The sequence below is a fragment of the Canis aureus genome, chromosome 36 (genome assembly GCF_053574225.1).
Source record: "Canis aureus isolate CA01 chromosome 36, VMU_Caureus_v.1.0, whole genome shotgun sequence".
Taxonomy (NCBI): domain Eukaryota; kingdom Metazoa; phylum Chordata; class Mammalia; order Carnivora; family Canidae; genus Canis; species Canis aureus.
The window spans coordinates 22,486,865-22,500,685 of NC_135646.1; the positions used below are offsets into that span (position 1 = coordinate 22,486,865).

Consider the following 13,821-nt stretch of genomic DNA (forward strand, 5'->3'; position numbering starts at 1 on the left):
TTCTGAAACAAACAGAAATATCAGCCAAAATACATGAAACAACAGTTTTCAAGACACTGATGTCAAGCAAGGAAGGAAAGTGATCCCTGAGAGACAGGAAACATGGTAAGCAATATGATACCCTTAACTGTGTTGAGAGAGTTTCCAGTACAGGGAGGGGGAACTGGAAGATAGGTCTGTAAATTCTCTGAGTTGAAGCAATGGACTAAGTTCAGACAGAAAAGGTGGTTAGAATTCATAGGACACAAGTGCTGAGAGGAGAGACCTTCACAGAGAGAGCACTGTGGGGATCTTCAGATGATCCCTTTGAGTACTTTACAGAATATTAAGCAGTACATGCATATACTGAGGGAAAGAATGATCCCAAAGTATTAAAGAGAATAATGTCTGGTGTTCCTTGGGGTTAAGAATAGTGCTTGTTCACCCCAGCCATTCTGGAAAACCCCATAATTAACAGGGAATTAAGCAGAGTATGTAAGAGAAGGTACTGTCTTAGTAGTAGAGAACAATTAGTACTGGACTGAGCATAGTTCTGGACCTGCTAATAGGTCATAAAAGCAAGACTAGGAAGGGCCAAGCTGTTTCCAAATAACTGTAGCCCAGAATAAAGCTCAAGACAATTTACATGAATTCAAAATTATCCAGTACCCAGTTAGGTAAAATTAATAATGTCTGACATCCAAAGATTACCAGGCATACAAAGAGGCAAGAAGATACAACCCATAATGAGAAAAATCAATCAATCAAAACAAATCCAGACCAGACACAGATGCTAGACTGAGGAAAAGAGAATGTTAAAACAGTCATTATAACTGTATTCCACACAGATATTTAATATATTTTTAAAATCCATAAACTCCTAGAGAGGAAAACTACAATGTTTGAGAAGAAAAATAATCTGAAGGAGAGCTACAGAAATCTTCTTTTACATTGAAAAAAAAAAAAAAAAGGTCAATGAACTTGAGGGCAGAAGAGTAGAAACTCTCCAAAATGAAACAGAAAAAAAGTTCTTTTTTTGAATGAAGAGAACATCAGTGAGCTATGGAACAACTTTAAGTGACCTAATATATGAGTCGTTAGAGTTCCTAAATAAGGTGGCGGGGGGGGGGGGTAGGGCAGAAAAAAATTTGAAGAAAAAATGGCCAAAGACTGTCCAAACTGAATCAGAACCAAAAACCTACAGATACAAGAAACTCAGGAAATTCCAAGGAAAAGAAACATGAAGAAAGTAATACCAAGGCACATCATGATCAAGTTGCTCAAAACCAGTGATAAGAAAATCTTAAAAGGTAGGCAGAGGAAAAAGACATCTTATATACTAAGATATGGATGACATCAGATTTCTTATTGGAGACAATGCAAGCAAGAAGACGATGAGGCAACATGTTTAAATTATTGAAAGAAAAGGAAAACTATCAACTTAGAATTCTATACTTGGCAAAAACACTGTTCCAAAAAAGGGCAAAAATAAGATGTTTACAGGCATGCAAAAGTTTAAAGAATTTATCACTAGCAGATCTATACTATAAGAAATATTGAACAAAGTCGTTCAGCCCAAAGGAAAGTTATACCAGATGGAAATCCAGATCTACACAAAGGAATGAAGAACACCAGGAAAGCCAACTATGTGGTAAATACATGACTTTCAAGTTTGATTTATACCTCCCTACAAGATCATTGATTGTGGGTTTATAACATATTAAAAAAGGAAATTGCATGACAACTATAGCATAAGGGCCAGAAAGGGATAAATAGATGTGTGCTATTGTATGTCTTTTATGATATATATGAAGTGGCACGATATCACTTGAAGGTAGATGTGATAAATCAAAGATATATATGATAAACCCTGGTGTAACTGTTACAATAACAAACTGCTATAGCTAATAAGCCAACAAAATGAAACCATAAGAGATATTAATCTGAAAGAAGGCAGGCACAGAGGAAAAAGGAACTGAGAACAGATTGGGACAAATAAAAAAGAGCAAAATGATAAACTCAAGTCCATATTAATAGTCACATAAAATGTAATACTAGGTTCAGCTGTAAGTAAGGCCAAGGTTTTCAAGTAAGTTGCATGACCAGGTGGACCAGAGTTACATGTCATCCACCATTGTTGCACCTGAGGCTCTTTGGCTCAAACCAAAGGCCAAATGTGAAATTCTAAGCAGTTGATGGAGGATGAAAAAAAGATTCATTAAGTATTTTGGCACAAGCTCAATATGGAGTGCTCCAGAACTACATCCCCACTGAGAAGAGGTCTTAAAAAACATAATTAAGGGAAAAAATGTCCCCAGTTAGCAGAACTTCAGATGGTGCATCTGGTCATCCACTTTGTGTAAAAGAAAAATAGTTCAAGAGTACTTATGAGCAGAGGCAAATGGCCTGGCTGGCTTATCAAATGACAGCAAGAAGAAATATTAGAAAGATCAGGGACCAGAGGGTAGAGTGAGAGACTTGTGGATGGACTTAAGGAATTGAAGTATGAAAGTGCTCAAAATAATAAAGCAGACAAAATAAATCAGTTAACTGGCTTCAGCTGGCTTCTGTCACTGGCCACCCAAGTGCCAGTAGAATGAGCATATGAATGGGGTTTTGAGGCAGATGTAGAGGCTATGTACGGGCTCAACAACATGGACTGCCACCCATCAGGGCTGACCTAGATACTGTCATTGCCAGATGTCTAATCTGACAGCCAGAGACCAGTGCTGAGTCTGACATACAACCAGTTCTCTAGGAGACCAGCCAGGTACTTGGTTATTTGAATCCATCTGATACTTGGCTATTTGATTATATTGGGTTCTTGCGACCTAAGAAAGGAGAGTGATTTGTCTTCAACAAACTGACACGTATTTCAGATATGAATTTGCCTTTCCTGCCTGCCTTGGCCAGTGCCATTATCTAATGGTTTCAGGCTATTTTAACAACAAACACAGGATCCTACATAATATCCCCTTAGACCAAAGAAACCACTTTACAACAAAGGAAATGCAATGTTGGGTACATGACATGGGATCCACTATTTCTACCACCTACCACATTTTCAGGAAGTTGCAACCTATTACAGCTTTGGAAGGATCTTTTCTCTCCTCCTCCCTCCCTCCCTCCCTCCCTCCCTCCCTCCCTCCCTCCTTCCCTCCCTCCCTCTCTCCCTTTCCTCCCTCCCTCCCTCCCTCCTGGAAACTAAATAAAATATTTCTAAATAATTCATGGGTTCAAGAAGAGTAAAAAGAAAATCAGAAAGTGTTGAACTGAATTAAAATGGAAAAAAACCCCATATAATTAGTGGGATACAACTAGAGAAGTATTTAGAGTAAAATTTATAGCACTAGAAACTCACATTAGGAAAGATAGGTCTCAAATCAGTCAACTTATTTAGTTTCCAGATATTTGTAGACCACAATTTCTTTTGAATGTACAGATTGATCAAGTCGTTCTTTACTGTTCTTGTATTTTTTTCCCCTGCTATTCTATTAACCAACTCTATAACTTCCTCTCCCACCTCTTCTTTCCTCAGGACCCTGTCGCTGCTACTCCAACTCTGCCTTTCATTGTGATAATTGGGCTTACTTTGCTTCTGATGTTATGTGCCACCCCTGGCCTCTGTTATTTCAGGATCCTCTCATTTTCACTGCTGTTAGTAAGCCCAGTTCTGTAACACCATCTCCCATTTCTAGTGCTGGACTCTAGAGAAGCACCATCTCTGAGCTGGTCAATGACGATGTGGATGCTCTGACCAGTGCATTCCTTATCATTTTGATAAACAGAATATCCTTTAGGCTTTTCCATGAAACTTAGTGAACTCAGGTGTTCTGGCCTTCACTAATATTTCCTCTCAAGGATTCCCACTTCACTGAGTCTTTAAAGCCTTTCCCTTACTGTGGCCATCTAATCCTCCAAAGATCATCCTAAAATGATCTTTGCATTGTCTACCAGAGTGTTTTCCAGGGTGTTAAATCCTATATAATAGAAGATTGTTTCATGTTGATAAGCCCTCTCTTATCCTATTTCATCTTCCACATCTGTTGATCCACATCTTCAGGATCAAGCCCTATAATCTGTGTTTTTCCATGTTGGCAGCTCCTTTGGAGTACAGTATTTTTGCTCTTTTAGCAGGGCCAACATATTTCTAATCTGGTTCTTCTGTTACTTACCCCAAGTTGTTGGACTGGGCCGGGAGTGTGTGAGGGGGCAAATCATGAGGGGTTGTTTGAAGAGGCCTCTGCATTATCTTTAATCAAGAAGGAACACCAGCTTTAAACATGGAAGAGTGTGCTACTCTGTAATCCAGGGTGCTTCAGGGAATATGGTAATTCAAGATCAAGGGCATCAACTCTGATGTCCTTATCAAGTGCCAGGATCCCACCCCTTCCTAAGTAGGGCCCTACTCTTGGCATAGCTGATTTTCCAGGGCTGAGAAATCAATCTTCTCGGCAGTTCTGCTACCATTATGAGTCTGATCCTTCAGGTTTTTTTTTTTTTTTTTTTCTGTTCTCCTGCTGCAGGAGATGGGAGTCTCTTTGTGTGCTTCCAAGGAAGACTTCAGTTTTCACACTTGACCTGAATTGTAAATCTTCTTCAGTCTTTTACCATTTTTCTCCAATTCTTCCATGGCTCTCAGCAATAGCCATCAGATTCCGTAGTCTTTATAATTACTTCTGCTAAACTTTCAAATGCCTGAACATTGCACCAAAAGTATATTTTCTTCCTCTGGTAACTAATTCTAGTTGTCTGTTGGTGGAAGTTCCAGCAATGGCAGAGCTCTAGCATACTGAGGGCTTTTTGTATTTCACCCACCACCAGTGATCAGCAAGTGATTCAGCTCCAAGCTCCCATTTTCATATCTACTTTTTAGGACTGTCCCTGGAGTCAATGTTTTTAGGTTGTATTCCTAAGGCAATAGTGAGATCTAGTTTTGCACATAGGTGAGTAATTGGAGAACATTCTTGAGAACCACACTTGCAAGAGAGAGAGGAACGTAGTCTAGAGCAGAGAAGTTGAACTGAGATTTAGTTGTAACAGAGGCCTCAGTTAATTATATAGGAGTTGGAAGCTGAAGTGGCTTTTCATAGTTGTCACCAGTGATTTGATGCAGGCTGTCCCTAGGGAGGGAGCAGAGCTGGAACATTACCAGGATCATTCTCTTAGGTAAGTCGCATTTCTTCAGCCTAGGGCAATCCATGTGGAGCTCCCTAGCTATGAGGGAGGTACCATTCCAGGTAGCTGAGGGAATGAGACCTTTGGTCTAGAAGTGTGGTGTCTTAATGGTGCACCCCAGCATCCATTATAAAACATTTTAGGACTTTTGGCCCAAGTAGAGACTTTGATTAATATTGACAAATACCAGGACACCTATATTTTTTGTGAAATGTTAACCAGTTTTACACACAGACATCACTAATCCAATTTATCTTATACTTGAGGATATAATACCAGACTTAAAATATTAAATTTAGAGGCCAAACATTTTGGTAAAATAAAGATAGGGTATGTCTGCTATTTCTTATAATCCCTGTGTAGAATCCATACTGAGCAATGAAATGATATTGGTGTACATTGAGTTATCATAACTCAAAATACTCTGGATCATGAACTGCTTCATGAACTGTCTTGAATAACTTATTGTAGACATTTGATTTTTCTGGATTGTTCTCATGCTTGTTGGTTCTCAGTTTTTAGAATCCTGTTTCAGCCTAGGTCTAAGAAGAAGTGGAATGTTAATTATTTTAATTCAAGTGTGTTGTCATTTTTTCTTCTCTAAAATTTCTCAGATCATTGATTTCAATCATATTTATACCAAAAAATTATTTTGATGTCTTAATACCAGTGCCAAGTCTTTTCCCCCTTTCTCTCCTCTTCATCATTTCAGCCAAATATAGTCTATCAAAAAAGCTTTCCATTACCTTTACTTAGGCCAAGTCCCTCTCACTGTCTAATGAGATTTTCAGTAGCTGGATTCTTATCTGGTCATCTGTATTTAATATTTGGAAAAGTAAGACTAAAGAGATTTAAGCTATCACTTACTAGGATATTAAAAAGTGGTGGATCCTAGTCCTGGTAGTAAATAAACTATTTTTATTAGGTGAGGATGAACACATTTAGTAAAGCACAAATTATTTCCATGGTATCCAGAAATACCAATGGTAAGCCTAGCACTCATAACAGGACTCAACCCTGAAGGGTATAGAAAGTCATGAACATAAAACTAAGCAGTGGTCATGAGAAACTATTCCAAATGAGCACATTAAGAATTTATTTGCGTTATATTTTTTGTTTGGATGTAGAAATCATTACTAGCTCTTATGGACTCTTGAATTATGGCATGAATGTGAGAGCAATTACATTTTTGGAAGGTTTAGATAATATTTTACAAGAAATTAAGTGGCTAATTAATTAGAACGTTTGATATGAAAAAGCTCAGGAGGTTATACATTTTATAAAGTGGTACTACTGAAAAATTATTACTTATAAAATTCTGAAAAATGCATTTTCTTTCAAGATTTTATTTATTTATTCATGAGAGATATATATAGAGAGGCAGAGACATAGGCAGAGGGAGAAGCAGGCCCCATGCAGGGAGCCTGATGTGGGACTTGTTCAGGGGACTCCAGGGTCGTGCCCTGAGCTGAAGGCAGACACTCAGCCACTGAGTCACCCAGACGTCCCAAATGCAGTTTCACGTACCATTTCATTCAAAGTTCTCAGGGCACTTACTATTATTTTGTACATTTAATTGGTCTACCAGGGTAATCAGCTTAGCATTATAATATTTATTCCAACACACTGCTTATGGGTTAAATACTTCTAAAAATCAGAGTTTACAAATCCTGAGTGTTGTGTCACTACATTATATTTTTTCCACCTTTAATTACTGGCCTTGGCAGGAACAGTCAGAGACATCTAAATTACCTAGTCTTTCTAGCTACACCTAGTAAGAGCATAGAATTCTCAGTTTTGTTCAAACAAAGCAGGAAAAACTGACTTTCTTCCTTTATTCTGACTTTAGTCCTTTAGGGACTAAAAACCCTCTTCAGTTAGATGAATGTGTCTTGCATACAGCTGTGGAAATTTTCACACATCAGGAGAAATCAGCAACATGTACTGCTGAAAGGAGAAAGAAAATGATTACTGTTAAGTGAAGCTTAAAGGAAACACACCCAATGTTTGTGTAGGCAAATTGAGTGAGCACACACCCTGGGGTCTCAAACACACCATTTTGGTGGATTATTATGCACGATTTGTCCATACTGACAAAATGATTAACTGTTTTGCATCTGTGAATTCATGACCCCAAACAGATGAAAGGTAAATATGGCTATGTTGACAAATGGCTTGGTTGCAAAATTCTGGTACAAACAAAGGCATTATAAGAAAAGAAAAGAAAAAAGAAAAGAAAAGAAAAAATCTGCATAAAATAAATTCATGTCAATTTTCTTATCAGCCATCAGGTCAACCTTTTTATTCTTTCAAAGAATGACACTATGACTTTAATTATCTGTGGAGGTAAGTGGGTAAGATATTTAGGGGTAGAATTTTAGGGTAAAAGAAATAAGTAAGAAGTTAAGAGGGGCTCAGCCTCAGGAAAAGCTTTAAATGAAGTGCATCTCAGCACCGAGAAAGTGGATGAGTAGGGAAATGATTCTTAACTTGATATCTAATGACAATGTTCCAATACATTCTAGCATTAAAGAACCTTCAATGCTCTTCACATTATACCTTTCCTATCTCAGAGAGGAAAAATATGGACTATAAAAAGCTGGGCTGACATTCCTCAAGCAGAAGCTGCTGAAGAAACGAATAATTTCCTTTTCTTAATTTTTATTATAGGCAAAAAAATATAATCCTAGGAAATTCATTTAATAGGTGATAATTGGAATAGTGTGATCCTGAAAATGTGGGTGAATAACAAACTATAGAAAACTAGCAAATAAAACTAAAACCAAACAAATAAACAAAAACACCTGAAAGGTAAGAACACATAGAGAATGACGTGGATCTTGCCTCAACAATCTTAGATTTCATGTTTAACCAATGACACCATAAAAATTTTCCCAAAACAATAGTAGTAGAAACAAGAATGAAAGTTTCATGGTTTCTGCCCTACTCAAAAGTGATTTATAGTTATAGTCCTCAGTTCTAGACTAGTGTTTCCCAACTTTAGTATGCATATGAATCATCAGAGGATCTTGTGCAAATGCAGGTTCTAATTCAGCTGGCCTGAGTCTACATTTCTAACAAGTTCCCAGATGACACTGATGTGGAAAGTTCAAGGACCGTACTTTGAGAAGCAAGGATTTAGAAAACTTGGGGGAGCATCTAAAGGATGTTAATTAACAATTGATCAATTAGATCTCTGAGGAAAGGTGAGGACTTCTGTGAAAAACAATGAAGAGAAAGAAAAATGAGTAATAAGAGGATCAAAGAATATAAAGGGCTCTTGGCAGAGTTTTCTTATTCCACAGACAGCAGAATTATAAGTGAGTTTCCATGATAGCTTAAAGAGTATGCAATATTGGGGCGCCTGGATGGCTCAGTTGGTTAAGGGTCAGGTCATGATTCCGGCTCAGGTACCCTATGACCCAGCAATTGTACTACTGGAGATTCTCCCCAAAGATACAGATGCAGTGAAATGCCAGGACACCTGTACCCCACTGTTTATAGCAGCAATGTCCACAACAGCCAAACTGTGGAAGGAACCTCGGTGTCCATCAAAAGATGAATGGATAAAGAAGCTGTGGTCTATGTATACAATGGAATATTCCTCAGCCATCAGAAAGAATGAATACCCACCATTTGCTTCGACGTGGTTGAAACTGGAAGGTATTATGTTGAGTGAAGTAAGTCAATCAGAGAAGGACAATCATCATATGGTTTCACTCATACGGGGAATATAAGAAATAGTGAAAGGGATTATAAGGGAAAGGAGGGGAACTGAGTGGGAAAAATTAGAGAGGCAGACAAACCATGAGAGACTCCTAACTCTGAATAACGAACAAGGGATAGTGGAAGGGGAGGCGGGTGGGGGGATGGGGTGACTGGGTGACAGGCACTGAGGAGGGGACTTGATGGGATGAGCACTGCGTGTTATACTATATGTTGGCAAATCGAACTCCAATAAAAACAAATGAAAAAAAATCAGTTAAACTATGTATAAATTCACCAAAGAATAAACATAAATGGTTACTAAAAAAAGAAAAAAAATGATTCTGGCTCAGGTCATGATCTCAAGGTCATGAGATTGAACCCTGCATTGAGCTCCATGGAGCTTGCTTAGGATTCTCTCTCCTTCTGCCCCTCCCTCTGCTTGCACCATCTCTCTTTTGAAAAAATAAAAATAAAAAAGTAATGTTTTTAAAAAAGACTATGCAATATCTGGAAGAGTTTTATGACAGTAAGGAGTGCTAAATATTAAAATAAGTTACTCAGAGAGGGTAGGCAATCTCCTACCAAGAGTTTGGGATGATTGAAGACTGGTCCTTCCTCAGGAAAGATGGATTTTCTTTGTTACCTCTTAAAATCCTCTTCCTGGTGAATATGCATAGAATTGACATATCAGTTTGGTAATTTTATTAATATATTTGTATCCAAAAATCATTTGGAAGCCAATCTAAATATCAGAGCTGATAGCAGACCTCATGTACAACACCATTTTTGGCTACTTCGCATATATATTTATTTTGGTGGTTTGGGAAAGTTCTCTTGGAGGAAGACATTTATTATACTACTTTACTTTGCATGTGGTAGTCCCATACAGCATTCTTTTTCTTGTTTTCCCAGTAGCTAGCTAGAGGAAAAGTGAAAAAAGATTTATTATTTGAATTTATATCATTTTTAAAAACAAAACTTCATAATCAGTGGAAGTTTCAAAAGTATTTTCCCAGTTTTTTTAATGCATTAAAAGATAAAGAAAGAAAGAAGAAAGAAAGAAAGAAAGAAAGAAAGAAAGAAAGAAAGAAAGAAAGAAAAAGAAAGAAAGAAGAAAGGTTGAGTTTGGTTAAATTCTTAGGTTCATTTTCTCATTCTTCACAGAAAATCCTTTTTCGTTTTCAAAAGAGTTTTGTATTCAAATGGCACTTTGAGAATTGTGAAAAGGAGTAAAAAATCATCATATTATATTCTTTCATAATTTATTACAGAAATCTCCTTTCCTTGCTTTAGTATCACTAGGCTTCATGGCTCCGTACTACAGTATAAGGCAAGTAAGAAAAGCTAGGCCGTAAGAGCTAATGAGTACAGCGCTTTCCGTTTGTCAGACCCTATTCTGTGTGCTTCTCATATACTAACTTGTTCAGTAAGTATAGGGATGTGGGCAAGCTTTGGCAACAAAAGAAAAAAATTATGAAATGCAGCATTTTCATGCTTCCTACCTCGAAAGAAAGAAAGAAAGAGAAAGAAAGAAAGAAAGAAAGAAAGAAAGAAAGAAAGAAAGAAAGAAGAAATGAGAGGAGCTTGGGATAGCTTTTTCTAGGTCCCTGGTGAACTTCAGTGATGCTGATAGAAGGCCATTATACACAGGATGCTATAGAATTGAAGGCAAAGTTGTATAGAATGAATCTCCGTGTTTTCAAGCACATTCCAGCAAGGGGTTATATAGCATCCCTGACCATACGTCCCAAGGCAAATGCTGGCTGGCACGCTGGACCTCACTGTAAACTCACTCAGGTTGTTCTGTATGTATTTCTACCTCAAAGTTTCAACAAAGGGATGGATACATTTTTGGAAATATATTTTTTAAAAACTGGGTGGTAACCCTCAGAACAGAGAAAACCTCCGTGTCTTACCTTCTTGTCCTCCTGAATCCCAGTGCTTTGTACCGCTTATATTTACTAAGAGTTTTTTTTTTTTTTAAAGATTTTATTTATTTATTCATGATAGTCACAGAGAGAGAGAAAGAGAGGCTCAGAGACACAGGCAGAGGGAGAAGCAGGCTCCGTGCACCGGGAGCCCGACGTGGGATTCGATCCCGGGTCTCCAGGATCGCGCCCTGGGCCAAAGGCAGGCGCCAAACCGCTGCGCCACCCAGGGATCCCTATTTACTAAGAGTTAAATAGTAGTTATGATAGTTCTTCTGACACGAAGGTTGGGGACTCAGACCCACACCATGTATCTATATGTGGGTATAAAACCAAGCCATAGTTGGGTAAAATTAAAGTGATGGGAGAAAAATTCCGTTGTCCCAGAAAGTAGGAGTAAGAAGGACTGAGGACGTTACTGTGGGCTTACCCTTGTAAGTAGTCGAGAAGGGAAATCCATCACAGTTTGGGGGTTTTCACTTATCTTTTAATACAAAGGACCACAGCACATATTCTCTATTAAATGGGGTTAGAGAGGGAGGCCGAGGGGAGGGAAAGCAGGATGGAGGAGCCTCTCTCCAAGGGCACTTGAAAGGTGCGCATGCACTAGTCTGAGGGTGGGGGCATCTGTACAGTGAGGGCCGATGGCAGTGCCCTGCAGACAGGAGCACTAGTGACAGGTCTAAAGCACACAGCTCAGCTAGAGGCCCCCTCATCTTGGCTCTCGGTCAGCTGGGAGTCTGATTTAGGATTTGAAGAAAGGCTGAGAGCTATTGGCTGGGTGTCAACAACCAGCTCTCCCCAGCACCCGTGATGCTCGGACATTTTTTTCTTTTAAAACTTTTTAATTTATTTATTCATGAGAGACACAGAGAGAGAGAGGCAGAGACACAGGCAGAGGGAGAAGCAGTCTCCATGCATGGAGCCCGATGTGGGATTTGATCCCAGGACCCCGGGATCACCACCTGAGCCAAAGGCAGATGCTCTACCACTGAGCCACCCAGGTGCCCCTGAACATTTCAATTAGAAGGCTCTGCCTCTAATTTAGAACTGCTTACTTCTAACATATAAAATATGAGTTTCTAAGCCAACTTAAAAAAAAAGTGACCCTGCTAACAAAGGCTTATTCGAGAAATTAGCACAATGTCTCAAAACTCCCACTTTGAGGGGAAAAAAGTAATGCCTCACAGTGAACATTATTAACGATCCCTTAGTTGTGAGGTCTCAATGCCTGCTTAATTAAAAGGCTACAGAATCTTCGAAGTATGTACTCCGTGTGTTAAAAATAATAGCTAGAGAATACTTTGCCACCAGTAAGTGGGTGGTAGGAGGAAGTGGAAAAAATAAAAATTCACAGTGCCTAATGGTTTATTAATATGTTTCATCTTCCTTTTGGAATGTGGACCCCTGATTACATGTGTGTCTAATCACTCTCTGGTGGATGGAATGTTTTCAGCCATCAGTTCAAGAGACAGACACACTTCATTATTTAAAAAAGCGAAACTTTACAAGTGACCCTCCTCTAGCCATTCTCTATCCTCCACATTTGCAGACAAGCTGGCAAACAAAAGTTGTCCTTGAGGCTTTCCATGTGTGCCTCTTAACTTTGATTAGCAATTGAAAGCAGGGGCTTGTTTGTTTGTTTGATTGGCTTTGGGTTTAAGGGCTATTCACAGTTTCCTGCTGATGGTGATGCATCATTACTCTGCTTGGTGAAAGGGCCCAGAATAACCCACTGCTGGGTTTTCATCCCAGCGGTGAAGGAAAACAAAACCCAAACACACCCAGGACTTCGGATCTGAGTCAATGAATTCATTAATCAAATAGCTTATTCAGTCAATAAATATGGGATCGATGAAGTAAGGACTGGATAATTTCAGCATTTAAATTTTGTAAGGCTCCCCAGGAAGTCGCCTATCCTTAAGGCCCATGCTTTACTGTCTATGTCCATGGTTAAGGATCTCCAAAGGACGGAATTTAAAAATAATACCTGCTTAGAAAACTTACACTCACTCTTATGTTGTAAATATGACAAATTCCTTATTAGCTGTTTCAAGCCCCTTCCTGTCTCTGCAACCTTAATTTTTCATTACTGTCAAGTGGAATCATTACTTCAATGAAACATGTTAAGCAGCTCGTTCACTCAACTTTTAAGCCCCTCTGCCTGCATCTAGCCCACCAGGGCCACTTCCACTTCCGCTCGCACCACCTGCCCTGGCGCCTGCTTCCCCTGTGTGGTCCTCTTCCTGCCTCAGCTTCTCCTCCTCTTGAAGCGGAGGTCACCCAAGCAGGTACAGCTCTGGGCCCTGGGGGAAACGCTCTTGAGTAAGCTGGGGCTTGGGCCTTTGGGAATTTGGTTTTATTGGGTGGAGTTTACAGCTCACTGCCCTTCCCCAAAGGGATTGCTCTCTTTCAAAATTCTGGCTGGCTGCTTCCTCCACTTGTGGTCTTTGGTGATCCAGCCCAAGCAACGGGCTCCTGGGTGGCAGCAGTCGTTTTTCTTTGCATCCAGCGTGGAAAAACACGGTGGGTGAATGCTGTGTTCTGTGGATGTGCAATGAAGGCCTGCTTGTGGCCAGTCCCGGCACAACCTGGGACCGTGCACGTGGTCTACCCATGATGGCCTTCCTCTGGAGGTTGCACACAGTAAAGTGCTCTCACCTTCCTGCAGTCGATCCCTATGGTTTTTCGGATGAAACAGTGAAGCTATTAGAAGTACCCCAAGAACACACTGGAGCTCAGCACCAGGCCCCACCGCTATTGTGCAAGGAAGGGAAGATCCTAGAACACTCCTCTTTCCACCAGAGGACATGTTTTTTGTGTGTGTGTGACATCTTTAGTGTTGGTCGTTTCCGTCCCTCCCACCCATGACTCTCACATTTTAGTCATCAGGATTACTTGGAGGGCTTGTTAAAACAGATTTTTAGACCCCAACCCTAGAGTTCCTGATTCAGTCGGTCTGGAGTGGGGCCCGTTAATTTGCACGTGTAACAAGTTCCCAGATATCTTCATACTGTGAGAACAACCA

At 39.6% G+C, this 13,821-nt stretch overlaps 1 long non-coding RNA gene across 3 annotated transcripts in view; it reads left to right on the plus strand.

Annotated features, from left to right (window-relative positions):
- Positions 1-13,821, plus strand: part of LOC144306213 (uncharacterized) — a 402,455-nt gene that overhangs the window by 44,036 nt on the left and 344,598 nt on the right. Inside the window, exon 1 of one of the 3 annotated variants that reach the window (XR_013373230.1) lies at positions 15-105. The exons of the other annotated variants lie outside the window; for them this stretch is intronic. This is a non-coding gene — a long non-coding RNA (uncharacterized LOC144306213). Of the gene's footprint in view, positions 1-14; positions 106-13,821 lie in introns of those variants that run through there. 3 annotated transcript variants of the gene reach the window in all.